Source organism: Lissotriton vulgaris, chromosome 10, assembly GCF_964263255.1.
Source record: "Lissotriton vulgaris chromosome 10, aLisVul1.2, whole genome shotgun sequence".
Classification (NCBI taxonomy): domain Eukaryota; kingdom Metazoa; phylum Chordata; class Amphibia; order Caudata; family Salamandridae; genus Lissotriton; species Lissotriton vulgaris.
In genome coordinates, this window is record NC_141698.1 from 33484221 (window position 1) to 33502972 (window position 18752).

At 45.9% G+C, this 18752-nt stretch overlaps 1 protein-coding gene across 1 annotated transcript in view; it reads right to left on the reverse strand.

The window, feature by feature from the left end:
* Positions 1–18135, reverse strand: part of LOC147684428 (caM kinase-like vesicle-associated protein) — a 443989-nt gene extending 425854 nt beyond the window's left edge. Inside the window, exon 1 of the mRNA XM_086940359.1 lies at positions 18069–18135. The gene's annotated coding sequence lies outside the window, so the exon portion shown is untranslated. The remainder of the gene's footprint in view (positions 1–18068) is intronic.
* Positions 18136–18752: the final 617 nt, after the last annotated feature.

Below are 18752 nucleotides of genomic sequence, written 5' to 3' on the forward strand. Positions count from 1 at the left end.
TGGCGTAGACCTTGGTATAGCGAGACGATTGACGGGCCTTCCTGAGGACGCCATTGATCCTTGAGTTAAGTATTTGTGGGTCGCTCCCAGAGTTCTTGGTTGTAGACACTTTAGCGAGTGTCTTTGTTGTAAACACTTTAGCGAGTGTTTTTGTTGTAGACACTTTAGCGGGTGTCTTTGTTGTACACGCTGTGTGAGTGTTTTTGTCGGTGACACTTTGCTAGCGTACTTTGTTGTTGTTGTATTTGTTTGACGACTGCAGCCGCCAAAGACCGAGGGTTTAGTTCTTTGCTGGGACTTGGTAAATCCCGAAATCCCGTAACCCTTGAAGTTTGTGAAACTCGGCTAGTGTGCAAGATGCCTGGTCGCAGTACTTTGTTCAGTTGCTTTAGACCTTGTGGTGCGGATTCCCTGCTGGAGGACTCGTGTCCGATACCTCCGGTTGGAACTCCTACATATGACTTATATAGCAAACATGGGCTAGGCCCGATTGCTTTTAACGATTATTGGATCAAATATACAAAGAAAGACGGCGATCTTCGTTGGCCACCTCACGGTAGCTTCGAAGCGTCGATCTTAGATAATTTGGAAATAAAGTTGTTCGAACGTAAATCAAGGCCGGCCATGTTTGATGCCTTTCGGTTCTGGCGCAAAGAAGCCCGACAGAAAGAGATCAGACAAAATAAACGTAGTCAGCGAGATACTGTTGCTACTATAGTGAAGAAAGCTGAGCAGTTTCAGCGTGATAAGGAGGATAAGGATGAGGAAGTGTTTGAGAGATTACAGCGTATGTCCATAGACAAATGCTATCCTGTTTTGCCTACGGAGTCGGATAAGAAGGAAGAGGCAGTTGAGGATTCTTTAATGTCCTATCTTATGAAGTCGCCACCTCCGTACGTACAGGGTACCGCAGCTCCTGTGGTCCCTGCCGTACCTGTTCTTCCACCTGTAATTCCTCCACCAGTTCCTCAACCTGCACCTGCTCTTCCGACTGTTCCTGCTCCTTTGCCTGTTTCTATTCCTACTGCTCCTCCGCTTCCACATACTCCTGTTCCCGCTACTGCTCACGCTACTGCTCCTGTGTTGTTAACCCCTGTTGCTGCTAACGTCTCTACTCCTTCTCTTGTTAGTCCTGTGTCTTACTCTTCTCCCTCTACTCGTAATCGTGATTCTCCCCTTGCGACAAACTTCTTTCAGTCGCTCGGACCTGTTTTTGGGTCTGCAGGTTCTGATGGTCCACAGAGACGTAGCCAGCTTCCTGGTAATAGAGAACGTGTTGCGCTATACAATATGGCGATGGGTTGGATGATAAACCCTGTTAGAAATCCACCTCGTGTTGTCCTCGAAACGTTTGATCAATTCAACATACCTACTCAGAGATATGTGTTTGATGAAATGTGCAAGTTCTTACATGATCAGATAGCGGCCAATGCGCCTGACGAGGTGCTGACCGCCCTGTCTGAACTCCGGCTTCAGTTCGCAACTGGACTGATAGTCGACACTAATGTCCGACGTGCTATTGAGCGGTTGCTATCTCTTCGTCCCGCTCCTATTCCTCATGCATTGTTCGTTGAGGACATTGAACAACGAGATGGGTCTGGCCAATATCCTATGCGTGAAGTTCCGCCAGTTTGGGTACCCGCTGATAATACTAATGCTAATGCTCCAATACCAGCACATTTCCAGAGAGTGTGGATACATCTCCCATGGAAACGATCGGAAGTGCTTCAGGTGAAACAAACTTTGCCCGATCCTCGCAAGAATCCTGCTGGGTATTATAAGGAATTGTCGCAGCTCGTAGATGCTACGGTAATGAATCTGGCCGATATCGACATGTTGTTTGGCAATGTCGTACCGCAACCGGTATGGGCCAAGATTCGTCACCAAGATCACGCGAATGAATTAGGTGGTGATTGGGCTGCCATTACAGCGGCAGACGCTGGACAAGTGGCTGCTACTAAACCCGATCAGTTGATTGAACTTCTTCCCCAGCGAATCATTACATTAATGAAAACGCTTATGCCAGCTATGAGGGTAAATTGGGACAAGTTGTCAGCCTGTAAGCAGAAGAAAGATGAGAGTGTTTCAGACTTCTTTACGAGGTTCGAGGAAACATTCGTCGATCATAGTGGGCAGGATATGGGTACTGAGGGTGGACAGAGGTTGTTTGTGGATAAATTCGTATCGAACTTATTGCCCGACTTGAGCCATAAATTGAAAAATTCAGAAAGTTCATGGGCCGTTTCTACCTCAGCTCAGATATTGGCTACGGCACAATATTACGAAAATAGAGAAAAAGAGGAAAATGACCGTGCCGATAAAAAGACGAAAGAGCTGAAAACTAAAGTGTTGTTACAACAAGCATATCCGCCGCGTTCTAATCAGAATGCGCCTCAGCAGAATAGATCGCAGTCGCAATCGAATCAATCGCAGCCGCGTAATGATTCATCTTTTCAGAGATCTTCATTAGGGTACAATCAATGTGCTTATTGTAGACAGGAGGGACACATTAAATTCAATTGTCCTGCTTTAAATGACCGTAGTGGTGGTAATTCGTCTAGAGGAGGTCGTGGTGGTGCACCGCACGCATCACGTGGTAGAGGTCGTGGTGCTCAGAATGATCGCTCTGACCATTCATCAAATTCTAATAACTGTTTCGATCAACGTGGATCATCGCAAGGACGATCTGCGCAGTACATTGTAGACGATTATTACGTCGATCAGGGACCTGACGATAGTAATTACTAGGACAGCCAAAGACAAGGAGAGGGAGTGGTATCAGTTCCGGTTGATCAGAGAGGGCCTTACGTCGCAGTTGCTACATCGGGCGTCGTTGAGCCTTTTCTGTTGGACACTGGTGCAGCGAAAAGTTCTATCATGCATTCGAAACTCCCTGGCGCACCTTTGTCTGGCTTAACAAATGTTTCCGTTGGATTCTCTGGCGCCCCCGTTAGCAATCCAGTTTCGCGCCCTTTGCCCCTTAAAATTGGGCCACGTGAGCTCGAAGCTCCATTGATTTTGTCTACTGGTTGTGGCGAAAATCTTTTGGGTCTGGATTTGCTTAAACGTTTGTATGCGACTTTGTATTGTTCTCCTGCGGGTGTAAAGCTTACGTTAGGAGAGAGGGTAGTCTCTCCCATGTACTTGTCCCTCGATAAGCTTCCACCGGAATTGAGTTCTCTTCCTGCATCTTTGTGGGCGACGGGTCCAAATGACGTGGGCCTACTTGATATCTCCCCTTATGTTGTTCAGTTGAAATCGAACGTGCGATTGCCACGTATTCCCCAATATCGTATCTCCCTTGATGGTGAACGAGCTTTGTTAGCGATCATCTATGATTTGATCGAGAAAGATGTCATTGAAGAAACTCGGGGAAACGTGTGCAATAGTCCTGTACTGCCCATTCTTAAACGTACTGATCCTACCAAACCGCCTGTTTATCGTTTTGTTATCGATTTACGGGAGGTGAATAAAATTGTGGTTCCTCAATTCCCTGTTGTGCCTGACATTACGGCGCTACTGACTCTGATTCCAGCTACAGCTTCATGGTTTTCGGTGATTGATTTGAAAAATGCGTTTTTCAGCATCCCGATTGCCGAAGAGAGCAGGGACCTTTTCGGTTTCTCTCTTGGTGGACGTAGCTTCCGGTTCAAACGCGCTCCTCAGGGCTACTGTGAAAGTCCATCGATTTACAGTCAAGCTTTGAAGGGTCAACTAGATGCGTTTAGGTTGCCGGTTGGTGCGGCTTTAATCCAATACGTCGACGACTTATTGGTGGCTGCTGATACTCAGGACATTTGCAAAATTGCTACAGTGTCGTTGCTGCAACATCTCTGTGAGTTAAACCACAAGGTGTCACCTTCTAAACTCCAATATTGTTGTCAAGAAGTAACCTACCTAGGTCACTTATTGTCAAAGGAGGGAAGGAGATTGACCCCAGAGAGAATTGCAGCGATTGCACGAATGGCTGTGCCAACAACCCAAAGAGATGTGCGTGCTTTTCTAGGTATCACGTCGTACTGCAGGCAGTGGATTCCAAATTTTTCATTGCTAGCGAAACCATTGGTGGCTCTTACGTGCAAGGATGTTCCAACTCCTTTACCATGGACGGAAGAATGTCAGAAAAGTTTTTCTGAATTACGTGATTCATTGTGTTCGGCTCCTGTGTTAGGTACCCCTGATTACAGCAAGCCGTTCACGTTATACGTTCACGAGAGGGAAGGTTGTGCGTTGAGTGTCTTAACGCAACCTTTTGGTGGTAAGCAACGTCCATGTGCATATTTTTCCTCGACCTTAGACCCAGTAGCTAGAGCATTGCCGAGTTGTTTGAGAGCAACTGCGGCAGCTGCGGTCTCCATCCGACAATCAGCAGGATTGGTCATGGATAATATGCTTACGGTGATGGTTCCGCATGCAGTCGATACTCTTTTGAACCGTACGAAAACTCAGCACTTGACGAGTGCGAGGTTATCTGGGTACGAATTGACGCTCTTGGCAAGCCACATTCAGATAAAACGTTGTAATGTCCTAAATCCGGCAACTTTGTTACCAATTAGTGCAGAGTCAGATGCAGTAACAGAACATGACTGTTACTTGCGGACAGAGGAGGAAACAAAAGGTCGTGTGGACCTTAAAAACACCCCATTGGAAGACCCGGATGGCATCCTGTATGTGGATGGGTCATGTTTTAAATTGCCGAATGGTGATGTGACTACTGCTTATGCTGTGGTGACATTGAATACTGTTGTTGAGACTGCGAGATTGAGTCAGAATTCTGCCCAAGCTGCAGAGCTGATCGCTCTTACTAGAGCATGTGTATTAGCAAAAGGTAAACGTGTGAATGTGTACACCGATAGTCAGTATGCTTTCGGTGTAGCGCATAGTTTCGGACGATTGTGGCGAGAACGTGGTTTCTTGACGTCACATGGCACGAAAATACAGCATGGCCAGCTTGTGAACGATCTTTTGGATGCATTGACTTTGCCTGCTCAAGTTGCAATTGTTAAATGTAGTGCGCATCGTAAAGTGATGGATGATGTTGGTCGTGGTAATGCGTTTGCAGATGAGATTGCTAAGGAGACTGCCCGGAACCTTAGCACTCGAATGTATGTGACGAATTCGGTTAGGTGGCCTACAGAATCAAGTATGTGTGAGAATACTATAGAGAGCGTGAAAGCAATTCAGAATGAGGCCACCGACACTGAAAAGACGAAGTGGAAAGAAAGTACGGGAAGGTTGGATGTGAATGGTTGCTGGATTGATTTGTCAGATCAGAAAAGATGGATGTTGCCTGATGCGTATGTACTGGCCGTTGTGCAAATGGCACATGGGTTAGCACATATTAGCGCGAAAGGTATTTGCAAGTTGTTGGCTGATGTGTGGAAGAATGATGGAATTACTAAGTGTGCTGAACGTTTGGTGAAGAATTGTATGGTGTGTATAATGTACAATCCTGGCAAAGGAACCCCAACTCCCCCTGGCAGTTTTGCTCCTCCTTTGTATCCCTTTGAGGTGATCCAATTGGACTTCATCCATATGGAGCGATGCAATAACCTGAAATACGTTTTGGTTGTGGTTTGCGCATTCTCCCGATGGATCGAGGCCTATCCCCTCAAAGACAATACTGCTTTGTCTACTGCGAAAATCCTACTGAAGGAATACTTTCCTCGGTATGGAATGCCTAGAGTCGTGTGGTCAGATAACGGAAGTGAGTTTGTTGGAAGTGTGATGAAGAGTGTGTGTAAGGGCCTTGGAATAAATCAGAAATTCCATAGCGCCAATCATCCCCAGTCAGCTGGATTGGTTGAAGGGTACAATGGCACCCTTAAACTAAAATTAGCGAAGATTCAAGCTACGACTGGACTTTCGTGGCCTGATGCTTTGCCTCTAGCATTACTGTCAACTAGGGCGACTGTACACTCCCGAATAGGGCTCAGTCCCTATGAAATAGTGTTCGGCCGTCCTGCGAATGTGTGGGGGGTTCCTAGGCCAGGAATATTCTCTGATCTTGAGTTTCCGATGTTGATTGATTACTTACATGACTTGACTGCTAAACTGAGGTTAATTCATCAACAGGTTTACGACGCCTTGCCGACGCAGACGGAGGGTCCAGGCCACCAGCTCCAGCCCGGAGATTGGGTGGTTACCCGAAATTTTTCACGAAAAAACAATCTGGACCCTCGCTTCACCGGACCTTACCAGGTGCTCCTGGCCACGAGGACTGCCGTTCGTCTTGAGGGGCGGAAAAATTGGGTACATGCTACCCATTGTAAGCGAGTCCCTATTCCTTTGTCGGCAGACCCGTGGGTAAGGAAAGGCATTGCGTCAACAGAAACAGAAACATTGCCGGCGTTTGTACCTTTTAGCGACGCACAGCTTGTTGGAGAACCCTCAGCGCAGCAGAAAGCCACTGTTGAACATTTGTCAGCAAGAGACTCAAGACCAGACCAACGAACTGATCAGCAGGACGCTGTCTCTTCAACGGATCCTTTGTTCGACGTGCAGACACGTCCCGGGAAACATCGATATTCTTTGCGTTCTCATACTAAGGACAAATAAAATTGTTTTCTTGTTTTGCTGAAACTGATAACTATAATATCTTCGTTTCCCATGATCAACTTTGAACAATCGTATCATTGAAAATTGTTTTGTATATATATATATATCAAGCTTCTTCCTTGTATCTTTTTCTTCCACAGCTGAGAAATATTGTGCTAATATATACATATTGTGTATTGAGGGCCGTAGGGCCGCACGCGTACTTCCTTCTGGACAGTAGGTCTTGACACTAGGTTAAAGACCGTCGGTTCCTAGGAACTCCTGGGGATTGACTATTGCTGCACAGAACGAAGTGCGTCAAGAAACGTTGCGGACGGTCGTAGGGAAATGGCATTTTCGAAGCTGAATGATTTGGAAGGAGCTCAGGCATATAGAGTCAAGCTGCAGAAACTTAGTCGTACGAAATGTTTTGTATCCCAGTTGTTTGTTTTGTTTTTAACTGCTTCTGCATTTTTGGCGGGTGGGGTGTATTACACTATGTCTTACTTCTTACTTCCTACCCCTACTCCTACTCCTTACCCTAACATTACTTCTACTGCTTCTCCTCATTCCTTTCATATGTTACCAGAACACGAACAGGCTAGACGTGTAGAATTCCGCAACAATTCCTTTATCCAGCTCCTCCATCAGCATCAGTTAGTGGTTAACACTACTAATTGTTGGGTGTGTGGGTTGATGCCACATACTACGGGTAAGGGAATTCCATATCTGGTGTTACCGTATAGTTCCCAAGGGTCAGCTCGAGCATTCCAAACAATGCTTCGAAGCGCACTAGGTTTCCACCCCTCTCCAGAACGTTCCCCCAAACCGGGTCCTACCTCGTGGCAGTGGGTGGTATCGATGATAATACAGGATTTGGAAGATGAGATCTATAATGCTTTTCTCATCCCTAAGGCAGAGGTACAAGCCTATAGGGCACCGGATAGAGGGGAATATAGTACGTTCACTAATGGAAAGCAGCTTAAAAGCTCGCCTCCGATATGGGTCGTACCCCACACTGGTAATTTTTGTATCGTGGGTCGTGGTTCGCAAGCCTCACTTGGAGTAAGTGCTTGCACTGAAAGTTACGTTCTGTCAATGTCCCCGATCCCTATGCTTCTGGCTGCCAAGGGTACGTACTTCATCTGTCATGATCATGCATACACATGGTTGCCCGCAGACTTCATGGGCTCATGTTTTGTTGCAAATCTGTTGCCTCCGACGTTTACTGTAGATGCCGATTATCATAAGACTAGAGTTGTACGAGGCGTAATTAGCGAAGAGGATACTGCCGGTCAAGAGGCAGGAGACTTTTTCAAGGGTTTCCTCCCGTTTTGGGGACCTATGGTTAATAGTAGGAACCTGAGACATTTGACTCGAGTGGTAGAATCGACAGCTAACATTACTGCCAGTGCCCTTGGTAATATCACCACAGAACTTCAGGCGGAGAGACTTATGACATTACAAAACCGTATGGTTTTAGATGTTGTCTTAGCAGATCGCGGTGGGGTATGTAAAGTGATCCATTCGAGCTGTTGCATTTTCATTCCAGATAATGCTCCTACTGTCTATCAAGCCATCTCGAAGTTGCACAAGATCTCCGAATCCATACACGTGGATGTAGGGGATTGGACGCTACTCGGTTGGTTTTGGGGCCTGATGTCGACTTGGGGTTGGAAGATTCTGACGATCATCGGGGTTGTGGTAGTGTTCCTGTTCACGTGTTGCCTTTGTGTGCAGTGTGGTCCTGCCTTATGTGGCCTCTGTGCTACAACGTGTATGAGACAACCATCTGTTACCAAGGGGACTCGGTTGGACAGAGCTATGCTACAACGACATCTTGATGGTCTGATGAATATCGAGTATGATTCCGACTAGTGCTTGCCTACATGAGGGCAAAAGGAGCGTCTGAGGTTCCGTGACAATTGTAAGTGGTGTTTTTAACTCGCACGAATATGGTCGAGTCTAGTATCTATGAACCGCAAATGACGAGTTTTGTAAGTGTGCGCAGTTTCGCTGTGCTAACTTAAACCGTTCGTTTGTTATGTGGGTTTCTCATCTGTACCCACGGGTTCCATCTTAGATACGGCATCCATTTTGTCTCTTGCCCTCAAGTAGCCAGCGAACGGACGCTGTCCGCTTCGCGACCCTGGGACTTCCAAGATATGGCGAAAGACACATGTTCTTTGTAAGTGTCTTTATGACGAGGGGGATGCTACTGTAAGGCAGATGGCGCCGCTCGAGGCTCATCTTGCCGCACGGGCTTATTGTCTCAGCCGTGCATCTCATTAGGCACGTCCCTTTGATGCCTGTATCTCGTGCTTCTCGACACTCCCCTTTTACACCCTTTCCAATCTCCCTACTGTCTCCGTCTTCCTCTGCACCTGTCTTCGTTCCTATTTCGATCTACTTTACTGCTGATTGGAATTTGCTAATGGTGGGAAGATGGGTTTTTACAGTTGGGAATCGCCAAATGTTTCCGCACTTATGTTCCGGATCTTGTGTGTTTCAAAGTGATCTAAGCGACCCCTCTGAGAGCGACTTGTGGGAACCAGGTTGTAAACTATTGTGTATCATGTTATCCTATGGGTAAAAACTGTATAAAAGGAGCGATCCACAAATACAATTTGAAGCAGTCTCCCCGAACTACACTCGATGTACTTCCTGTGACTTCTGTGTTCCCTGCAGTAAATAAACCTTGACTCTTTGACGCCGAAGGAAGTGTCCCGTGTCTCTGTGACTTGTACGCCGGAGCAGGTCACCCACGAAGGTTTCAGGTGTTGTGCCCTGGCACCGCTGGGTCCAAAGAACCCAGTCCTTCAACGTATGAATGAAAAATAGTCCCACGCGGCAAGGGTTCGTCTGTAATGCATCCAGGAATGATGGATGCATTGCAGACGACGAACCCTTGCCGCGTGGGACTGTTTGTCATTCATACGTGTCCCGGTGTCGGAGAGAACCTTCATCAGTCACATCCCATTTGACATTGACTGTTAAGTTGGAGTTCCTTTCACTGCTTTTGAATATATGAAGACCTGCTGTTGGCTTCATCTCTTTGACATTTGGGTTGTCTGTTACGACCAGTGATTTCTACGCTGCCTGACTTTGCCAGCGATATCTACGCTGCTCTCTACATGTTATTTTTTCTCCAGGTTCAACTGTGTCTTCTTTCGATTACCATAGAAGGTTGTTTATCCTGCATAAAATTATTTGTCCTGAAGATGGTCTAATGAATTGAAGCCACAAAGACCGAAACGTCAACAGTCACGTCATCTCCAAGAAAGATTGTCTTTATAAGCATTATTTATTGATTTTGGGATAATATTTGCTTTTGTATACCTAGGATTTGACGTATGTTATGAATTGTGTGTTCAAATTCATTTGTACATCTTTGTCATAACTTTCTTGCTAATATTTACTTTGTTCAAGTCTACCCTCCTGAATTTTAAAATATGCCAAAACCAGATGAATTCATTTTTCTATAACTAGTATTTTCTGTGTGCTTTCTTCAGGTAAGACCAGCATTACATTTTGGTGAGTGACACTTTGACTAGGATCTGCAGAATGAGTACAGGTTTGCTCTTTAGATTCCAAAAGAGAAGTCATGAGCACATCCATGAAGAAGACAGACTGGTGACAGGACAGACACCCGGCAACGAGAAGGAGGGCAGAAAGATAGGAGGGGACACATACACCAATGACGACAAAGACAGTCTGATGAAAGAACACGAAAGGACAGGAGCACATCAGTGAAGGAGAAGAAGACAGTCTGAAGACAGAATAGACACAGGGCAGTGAAGGAGAAGAAGACTTGTGACAAGGCATTACTGGACAGTAGCACGCCTAGGACAGGAAGTAAGAAGGATTATGAGACAGGGGTGGAAAGGAGCACACCAATGAAGATAAAGGCGACTTGAGTACAGAAAAAGAAAGGGGGACACAAATGTTGAAGAAGGCAAGCATTGACTGGTCAGGAGAGGACAGGAGTGGAAATAAGCACACCAATCAAGATGCAGAAGACAGGCCAATCGTGGGACAGGAGTGGTAAGATGCACCCCAATGAAGATGAAGAAGGCAGGCTAATCATAGGACAGGAGAGGACAGGAGTGGAAAGTATACCAATGAAGATGAAGACGAAGTCCACCTCATGACAGGAGAAGGCCAATGTAGAAGAAGACAAACAATGACCGACCAGAAGAACATGGGCGGAAAGGAGCACACAGATGAAGAAGAAATAGATAGACCAATCATGAGACAAGAGTGGAAAGAAGTATACCAATGAAGACGCAGAAGAAAGACCAATCAGGAGACAAGAGTGGAAAGAAGTATACCAATGAAGATGAAGGAGACAGACCAATCATGTGACAAGAGTGGAAAGAAGTATACCAATGAAGACGCAGAAGACAGACCAATCATGTGACAAGAGTGGAAAGAAGTATACCAATGAAGATGCAGAAGACAGACCAATCATGTGACAAGAGTGGAAAGAAGTATACTAATGAAGATGCAGAAGACAAACCAATCATGTGACAAGAGTGGAAAGAAGTATACTAATGAAGATGCAGAAGACAGACCAATCATGTGACAAGAGTGGAAAGAAGTATACTAATGAAGATGCAGAAGACAAACCAATCATGAGACAAGAGTGGAAAGAAGTATACCAATGAAGATGCAGAAGACAGACCAATCATGTGACAAGAGTGGAAAGAAGTATACCAATGAAGATGCAGAAGACAAACCAATCATGAGACAAGAGTGGAAAGAAGTATACTAATGAAGATGCAGAAGACAAACCAATCATGAGACAAGAGTGGAAAGAAGTATACCAATGAAGATGCAGAAGACAGACCACCAATCATGTGACAAGAGTGGAAAGAAGTATACCAATGAAGATGCAGAAGACAGACCAATCAAGAGACAAGAGTGGAAAAAGTATACGGATGAAGATGCAGAAGACAGACCAATCATGAGACAAGAGTGGAAAGAAGTATACCAATGAAGATGCAGATGACAGACCAATCATGAGACAAGAGTGGAAAGGAGTATACGGTGTGTTACTCTTACAACGCAACTATTACAACGTAATGCTGTTACAACACAGCTATTACAACGCAGGATCCATTACATCGGATGCCATTACAACGCATGGCATTACATAGCAGATGGTATTACAACGCATACCATTACATCGTAAGTATTGGTAAGTATATAATTTTTTATTTTTTTTATTTAATATTATATAATTGATTTAATTATTATTAATTATTAAAAAAATATTTATTTATGTTTTTAAATATTATAATTTAAATATATTAATTTAAGTATTTTTTAAATAAGTATGAGAATAGGAGTATATGTTTTGGGGTACTGAGGTATATGTTTTGGGGTGTTTGGGTATTTTTAGGTTTTAGGGCAGGGTTTGGGTTTTGGGGTACAGGGGTGTTTTTAGGTTTTAGGGCAGGGTTTAGGTTTTGGGGTACAGGGGTGTTTTTAGGTTTTAGGGCAGGGTTTGGGTTTTGGGGTACAGGGGTGTTTTTAGGTTTTAGGGCAGAGTTTGGGTTTTGGGGTACAGGGGTGTTTTTAGGTTTTAGGGCAGGGTTTGGGTTTTTGGGGTACAGGGGTGTTTTTAGGTTTTAGGGCAGGGTTTGGGTTTTGGGGTACAGGCGTGTTTTTAGGTTTTAGGGCAGGGTTTGGGTTTTGGGGTACAGGGGTGTTTTTAGGTTTTAGGGCAGGGTTTGGGTTTTGGGGTACAGGGGTGTTTTTAGGTTTTAGGGCAGGGTTTGGGTTTTGGGGTACAGGGGTGTTTTTAGGTTTTAGGGCAGGGTTTGGGTTTTGGGGTACAGGGGTGTTTTTAGGTTTTAGGGCAGGGTTTGGGTTTTGGGGTACAGGGGTGTTTTTAGGTTTTAGGGCAGGGTTTGGGTTTTAGGGTACAGGTTTTTTTTTAGGTTTTAGGGCAGAGTTTGGGTTTTTTTTGGTATAGGGGTGTTTTTAGGTTTTAGGGCAGAGTTTGGGTTTTGGGGTACAGGGGTGTTTTAGGGTTCAGGGGTAGGTTTGTGTTTAGGGATAATTAAATTATATTGACCATTTTTAAATTAATTAAAATATATTTAATAAATTACATTAATTAAAATATATTTAATAAATTAAATTAATTATTTTACATTAATTACATTTTTAAATTAAATTAATTAAATTAAATAAATTAGTAATATTAATTTAATTTAATTACAATTTTTAAAAAATATGTACATTAAACTAATTTCATTATTTTAATTTATTTAAATTAATTACAATTTTTATTAAAATTACATTTATTAAATAGATATTATTTTATTAAATTAAATTAATGACTATTTTAAAATGTATTTTAATTAAATTGTTTAAATAAAATTAATTAAATTAACTTAATAACATTTTTTTAAAAAGGTATACTTACCTATACTTACGATGTAATGCCATGCGTTGTAATACCATCTGCTATGTAATGCCATGCGTTGTAATAGCATCCGATGTAATGGATCCTGCGTTGTAAAATTTCCGTTGTAACGGAATGCGTTGTAATAATCCGCGTTGTAGTGACACCAATCCGAGTATACGAATGAAGATGCAGAAGACAGACCAGTCATGAAACAAGAGTGGAAAGAAGTATACCAATGAAGATGCAGAAGACAGACCAATCAAGAGACAAGAGTGGAAAAAGTATACGGATGAAGATGCAGAAGACTGACCAATCATGAGACATGAGTGGAAAGAAGTATACCAATGAAGACGCAGAAGACTGACCAATCATGAGACATGAGTGGAAAGAAGTATACTAGTGAAGATGCAGAAGACAGATCAATCATGAGACAAGAGTGGAAAAAAGTATACGGATGAATAACCGTCCAGTGGAAAACAGGATTGGAGACGAGCATACAGATAAAGAACAACAACAACAACAAGACCGACCAAGACGACAGGGGCACCCCACTGAGGATGACGACTACCTGATAACAGGAGGGGCAGGAGCCTACCAATGATAAAAACACACCAGTGAGGAAGGCAGAATAACGTCAGGACAGGAGCGGAGAGGGCAGATGCACACTGATGAAGAAAAAGACTAATGATAAGAGGATAGGGGTCAACAAGATAACACCAGTGAAGAAGATAAACAATTACAGGGCACAAGCACATCAACAAAGAAGAGAACAAATGATTACAGGAAAAGACAAAAGTGTACTAATGAGCAAAAAAGACAGGCTAATTACAGGTGAAGATACTGGCACTGGAATGAAAAACAAAACAGAGCAAGAGAACACCAATAAAGAAGAAGACGGGCTGATGTCAGAGCAGGGAGAGCAGTGACAGAACAAGAGAGGAGAGCGCTGCATCAAGGAAGGAGACAAACTGATGACAGGAGAGAGCACTGAGGAAGAAGAAAGAGCACAGAACAATGACAGGACTGGGGAAGACAGGATCACACCAATGGAAAAACAACAAATGAGAACAAGACAGAAAAGGACAAGAACAGAACATTAAAGATGAAGATAGAGCAGGTGTCTCCAACCAATCAATCATGAGCTACCAGACACCTCCAGAGCAGCTCACAGCCTTGAGTTCAGTTTTAAATAAGCTCAAGGTCATGTTTTCCTCTGAAAGTAAAGGGAAGGCTGTGTTCATTTTACAGTATCATCAGGCTGAAGATAGCAGGGCCTGCTAATGAGCAGTGCTCAGTCAGATTTATGACCCAGGCTGGGGCACAGAGGTGAAGAACTGAAGGACTGAGGTATTTAACTCCTAAATAAAAGTCCTTGTCAACTCAGTATTGGAGCTGTGAACACATTGATGTTTTTGAATGCTTGTAAATGGGGGAAAATTAAAATGAAAAGTTACCTTAATGATTAAGTTAACTCTTCCTTTTAATTGTCTCCCACTTCAAAGTGTCGCAGTGACAAACTGCAGCCTTCTTAGTCCCAGTGGATAGTAAATAATGTGTCATATGAGCAACTGAAAAATGCATCCATTTATTTATGACAGAAATCTAAAGTGCAGAAAAATGTTTCATATTATGTACATTTTTGCAGAACGTTTTTCTGCACATTAAATTTCTCTCATTTAAAAAAAAATGATTGGATGTTTGTGTTATACATGTAACTGTGCCACACATGGTGAAAGGTATGTCCTGCGCTGCAATCACATATGACACACGCTCTCAGTGCATACATCCCCAAAGACCACGCTCTCACTGACGCACATGGCAGCCCTGTCATAGAGGCCCTGGTCCAAGTATTTTGTTCAAACCATGGTATCGGGCTCTATGGACATTAGGTTTAAAGGCAATGAAGCTGGGGTGGGGGCGTCCGGTAACAATGCACGAGTTGCTACAGCGAGTTGCTTGGCCTACAGAGAGTTGCTTAGCCTACAGAGAGTTGCTTAGCCTACAGAGAGTTGCTTAGCCAGAGAGTTGCTTAGCCTACAGAGAGTTGCTTAGCCTACAGAGAGTTGCTTAGCCTACAGAGAGTTGCTTAGCCTACAGAGAGTTGCTTAGCTTACAGAGAGTTGCTTAGCCTACAGAGAGTTGCTTAGCCTACAGAGAGTTGCTTAGCCTACAGAGAGTTGCTTAGCCTACAGAGAGTTGCTTAGCTTACAGAGAGTTGCTTAGGCTACAGAGATTTGCTTAGCCTACATCGAGTTGCTTAGCCTACAGCGAGTTGCTTAGCCTACAGCGAGTTGCTTAGCCCACAGTGAGTTGCTTAGCCTACAGCAAAATTGCTTAGCCTCCAGACAGTTGCTTAGCTTACAGTAACTCACAATGAGTTTCACTGACCAGTAGTTGCTCTCACTACAGAAATGGTTGTGGACCCCAGGTCTAGACCAATGCAGCCCAGGAACAGACCAAAGACCCCCTCCGCTCCCCAACCAGGACAGGAGCAAACCAGATACACCCCTCCACCTGCACCCCTCCCTCTTAAGCCAGAATGATACCAAAGACCCCGTTCCACCTGTAACCTTCCACTGCTCAACCAGGACAGTAAGAGAACAGAGACACACCTCCACCTGCCCCCTCTGGCTCCTCAACCAGGACAGGAGCAGACTTGTACCCCTTTGCTCCTCTATCAGGACAGGAGCAAACCAGATACACCCCTCCACCTGCACCCCTCCCTCTTAAGCCAGAATGATACCAAAGACCCCGTTCCACCTGTAACCTTCCACTGCTCAACCAGGACAGTAAGAGAACAGAGACACACCTCCACCTGCCCCCTCTGGCTCCTCAACCAGGACAGGAGCAGACGTGTACACCTTGCTCCTCTATCAGGACAGGGGCAGACCAGATGCAGGAGTCCCATGGCAAGAAAGAGGACAAACGCAGAGAGACTGGGACAGAGGACATGGAAAGAAAATAGGTGTGAGAGAAAGAGGGTGAGCAAAAGTGATAATGAAAGAGTTGCAATGGAAAGTAAAATAAAGTAAGAATAAAATGAGAAAAGCACAGCTGGGGGGTCGATAAGAAGAACAGCCGGGATGTCAGTAAAAAGGGTCAGTAAAAGGGAAGCGGGTGTCAGTAAAAAGGAAGCGGGTGTCAGTAAAAGGGAAATAGGTGTCAGTAAAAAGGGACAGCAGAGGTGTCAGTAAAAGGGAAACGGGTGTTAGTAAAAGGGAAGTGGTGTCAGTAAAAAGGGACAGCAGAGGTGTCAGTAAAAGGGAAGCGATGTCAGTAAAAGGGAAATGGGTGTCACCAAAAGAGAAGCGGTGTCAGCAAAAGGGAAACGGGTGTCAGTAAACCGGAAGCGGGTGTCAGTAAAAAGGAAGCAGTGTCAGTAAAAAGCAGCAGCAGAGGTGTCAGTAAATAGAGACACCTGGTGTGTCAGTAGAAAAGGATATCTGCTGCCTCAATAAATAGCGAGAGTGGGGGGTCAGTAAAAGGGACAGCTGGGGCATTAGTAAAAAGGACAGCTGTGGTGTCAGTAAAAATTACCAGCTGTGGCGTCAGTAAAATGGGAGAACTGGGGCATCAGGAAAAAGTACAGATGGGGTGTCAATACAGAGAGATAGCTGGGGTGTCAGTAGAAGGGCAGCTGTGGTGTCAGTAAAAAAGCACAGCTGGGGTGTCAGTGAAAAGAGACAGTTGGTGTTTCCATAAAAAACGACAGCTTTGGTGTCAGTAAAAAAAAGGATAACTGGGGTGTCAGTAAAAAGGACAGCTGAGGATGTCAGTAAAAAGGGACAGCTATGGCGTCAGTAAAAAGAACCTCTGGGGTATCACTTAAAGGGGAAGGGGTGTCAGTAATATTGGCCAGATGGAGAGTCAGTAAAAGGGACTGTTGGGGAGTCAATAAAGAGAGACAGATGGGTGTCAGTAAAAGGGGACAGCTGGGGTGTCAGTAAAAAGAGACAGCTGGGTGTCAGTCAAAGGGACAGCAGAGGTTTTAGTAAACACGAAAGGCAGGTGTGCTGTGAAATGCGCCCTCTTAGAGGAGTGTGAGAATGAAAGAGATGCACTGGCTCGTGAGTGGAGAGGGGGAGCGCCGCGAGAACGAGAGAGGAGCATTTAAAGAGACAGCGCGTGGGGTGGTGAGAGGCTGGAAGGCATGCTGGCGCGCTGAGAGGTGCACAGACACCATATAGCGCTATCTGTGCAAGCAACTATTGGTGCAGGCGCTGCAAGAGAGTGACCCGGACAGACAACAGACGCTGAGGAGGGGCCGGGAGGGGGTGGGGGGGGGGGGGGCATGAAGTCAGACATGTCAGGGAGAGGGACTGAGGAAGAGGAGAGCCGGAGAAATAACGAAGAGCGATTGCACATCAGGAAAGGGGGGGGCTGCAGAACGGAGAAGTATAGATATACCTATAGAACGAGCTGACAACGTAGAGAGAGTGCACATGGACCGCCGATCGACAGGTGGACACTGACAGGGACAGGCGAGAAAAATAAAGATGGACAGACAGGTGGATGAATCAATGGAAAGAGAGAAAGGCAGACGGGCGGATAGACGGATAGATGTACAGACACATGGTTGGGTGGAGAGTTGCACAAGGATGGACGGACAGAAGAAGGGACAGATGGAAGAGAGAACGGGCTGACAGACGGACAGAGAGGTGGACGGATGGGTAGCTGCATCCGTATGGTTGAGTGGACGGATGGACAGACGTCAGGACAAAGGGCGAAATAAGTGAAAAAGCCATGCGAAAGGGGGGCAGCGATGTGCAGACTGTGACGAGGGGCGCCGACGGGGCTCTTGGGGTGAGTTCGCAGTCTGTACATACGTAGCCAGGTAGACAAAGGACAGAAGGGCAGGTGACCCGGTTATGAAGGTATGTAGGGCGGGCGCTGCTCATGAGCAAAGGACAGACGGACAGATAGAGCATGGCACCTGCAGAGATGTATCTGCACGTGGGAGCCGCCTGTCACGTGCGCTTCATTCAGCAGCGTTAGATAACTCGCGAACCTCTGCCATAGACGCCCCCCCCCTCTCCCCTGTGAGAGCTCGCCCGGCTCCCTGCACCCCTCTCCCCGGCCCCCTCTCACCCTCTCCCCGGCCCTCTGCCCTTACCTGGGGCCGCCGCCCTCCGAGAGGAGCGAGTCTTCCAGACCAGGGAGAAGTTTGCTTCCGCGCGCCGATGCTGGAGTCCGAGGGAAGAAGTAGTCCGGGGCAGGGGGGTGGGGGGGCGGAGAGACCCCCGCTCCTTTTAATACCTGTCCAGGCGCCCGCGGTCCGGGGCTGTGGGCAGCCTCACGCGCATCCCAGGGGAGCCCAGTACGGGAACAAGAGGTGCAGCGACTCTCTGGACGAGCGGGGCGAGGGCGGGGGCAGGATGGTGGGGGTGAGAGGGGAAGGGGTGATGCACGCAGCGGTAGGGGGGTGCAGGCGGGGTGGGAGCTGCCTAGGCTTAGTTAAGAAGATGATAGAAGCGGAAAAGTACACGTGGGGGATGGGGAGGGTATACACAAGGGGGGGGGGGCCTCGCCGGGGTGAAAGGTAACGACGTGAAGAAAGTGCGATGGGTGGGATAGCACAGGAGAGGATGGGTGTGCGTGGGGGAGTTATGTGGATAAAGGGAGGGGGTACGGGATGGGTTAGGTACCCAGGATGTGCACCGGAAGACAGCTGTGCTGTGCGGTTCGAGGGATGACGTGCAGAGGTGGCGAAGAGCGATGCAGAAAGAGATGGGGAGGGGAGGTGAGGGCTGAGCGGGAAAGTCGAGGGTGAGGGCGGATGGAGGCAGCTGGAGAGAAA